This window comes from Porites lutea, chromosome 3, assembly GCF_958299795.1.
Source record: "Porites lutea chromosome 3, jaPorLute2.1, whole genome shotgun sequence".
NCBI lineage: Eukaryota > Metazoa > Cnidaria > Anthozoa > Scleractinia > Poritidae > Porites > Porites lutea.
In genome coordinates this window covers 18,806,448-18,809,108 of record NC_133203.1, presented here as the reverse complement: position 1 = coordinate 18,809,108, position 2,661 = coordinate 18,806,448, and positions in this window count along the sequence as shown.

Genomic DNA, 2,661 nt, shown 5'->3' with positions numbered 1-2,661 from the left:
ATGTGACGATGTTGTTGTTTTGTGGGTCTTCTTGGTTTTCATGTTTTTTGCTTGAATCCCGATTAGGCTCGCTTGGTTCACAGATCGACGTATGGTGCTTTTGTCCGCAATTTAGACATCGTCCTTTTGAGCGACATTGATATCTTGTGTGGCTTGATGGGAGGCAGTTAAAGCATTTTTTTTCGTGGTTCGTCTCTCTGTTGTTGTTTTTACTTTCGAGCATTTGTCGTGACGGTGTTTCCCATCGCAATATATGCATGGTTTTGGCTTGAATCTTCCGTTCGTATTGAAGCTTTTTGGTGGGGGGTGTATTAGGCGCGGTTGAGTGTTTGTGAGTAAGGCGCCAACTGTGGGTACGAGAACGTCTTAACATCTGAGCTTCTGTCGTTTTCTTGCGTAAGTTGACTTTTTTCCCTTGTGTCTATTTCATGACAAAGTGCTGTTGGTAAATCATTTAGGGAACAATCTGTGAGAGGATTTGTTCTTAATATTGTATAATGTAATTGTTCTGGTAATTTCTTTAGTAGTATTTGGATTAGCAGACTTCCATATGAATCTGTCTGGACTCCCAGTGTTTCTAAGGCACGAAAATTGCTCTCGCAGCTATTGTGAAATTTTCGTAACTTCAACTTCAACTTTATTTAAATTTGAAAATATAGCAAGAGATACATTGGGAATGGCCTGCAGTTAGCGAGGCTATTCGAGGCAGGCCAGGCTACATAATTTACAACAAACTAGACAAATACAAAGAAATCAGGCGTTATATAAGTATGTACTTTTTACATTAAATAGATACATTCTACTTAAATGCAAGGACAATAATTAAAGTGAAATTTTAAAAATAAAATACAATGGAAATAACGGACAAGAGAATTACTTTTTCATTTTCACAATGATCGTATCCACATCAATATATGAGTCTTCAGTTTCAAGGAAATCGAGTAGCATTTCTTTTAGTGATCTTTTAAAAGTTTTTTTCGGTCTTTCTTTAAGAATTTGATGTATCCCATTCCAAATGTTGACCCCAACACGCGAAAAAGCATGTCGTTTGACATTGAGTCGAGATTCTTTAGTATAAAAATGTTCAGAGGTTGAGGCACGTGTGTTGTAAGTATGAACACTAGAAATTCGAGAGAAGAGTTTCGAAATATTAACCGGAGCAGGGTTTTTATTTACATCATACATAAGACTACAAACGGATTCATAATATAGAGACTGTAAAGGTAGAATTTTTGCATTGACAAAAAAAGGTATGACGTGGTCGTTTGTTTCAGCAAAATATATTAAACGCAGTGCGCGTTTCTGAAGGACGAGAATTTGGTCAAGGAAAGTTTTACACGCGTTAGCCCAAGAGATAAGACCATAAGTTAGATAAGGTGTAGTAAGTGACTGATAAATATTTAAGAGGGTGCAAGTGGGAACAATATGCCTTAATCTCGCAATTAGCCCAATTGTTTTACTTATTTTATTTGCAACAGAGTGAATATGGGTCTTCCAAGATAGATTTTCATCAATCAACAGTCCAAGATATTTAATAAAGTTTTTGCGTTCAAGGGTAACCTTTTTATTGCTTTCATTATCAAAAATATTGACCTGGGGATCATAGTTGAGTTTTAGTTGAGTTTTTTTTGGTATGGACGAAAAATTACATAGTTTGACTTTTTAATATTCAGGGAGAGTTTGTTTGAAGTCAGCCAGTTATACAAGTTGTGTAATTCTGCATTTACTGTTAGTTCCAGTGTCTTTAAATCTTTATGAGCGTAAAGAGCATTAGTGTCATCAGCAAAAAGGAAAAATTGGAGTTTGCTTGAACAATATTGGATGTCATTTATATAAAGCAAGAAGAGAAGTGGACCTAGGACAGAACCTTGGGGTACGCCGCAATTGATATTTAGTTTACTAGATATATGAGAGCCGATTTCAGTGCTTTGTGTGCGATTTGATAAATAAGAGGAAAACCATTGATTGACAATTCCACGGAAGCCATAATAATTTAGTTTATCAAGTAAAATAGTATGATTCACAGTGTCAAAGGCTTTTTTTAAGTCAATAAAAACACCACATGAAAAGAGTTTTTTGTCCATATTGGTTTGTATAGTTTCTACCATATCAAGGATAGCATGTTGGGTTGAGTGAGCTTGACGAAAACCATATTGAGACGAATATAATAGGCTGTGCTTTTCAATAAAGTCTCTCATTCTCTCGTACATAATTTTTTCGAAGATTCTATTGAAATTTGATAATAATGAAATTGGCCTATAATTAGAAGTGTCGGTCTCGTCGTCAGCTTTGAAGATAGGTATAATTTTAGATATTTTAAGTTTTTGGGGGTAAGCCCCAAGAGAGACAGATGTATTGAGAATATCTGAAAGAACTGGAGATATGACTTCGCTTGAGTATTTAAGAAGTTGAGTAGGACAGGAGTATAAGCCATGCGATTTGCTGTTTGGTATAGATAAAATTTGAAATTGAATTTCGGATGGAGTTACAGGTCTGAAGAAAAACGAAACTTTAAAAAAAAAGCAAAAACACTGAAGTCACACATTATCTACTCGCTAGGAGGTGAATATTGTTGAATAGTCCGAGATAGCAAACCATTCATATTTCTTAAATCACCAAGATCACTGAGTGTGTATATACTTAACAATAATTATTCCTTGA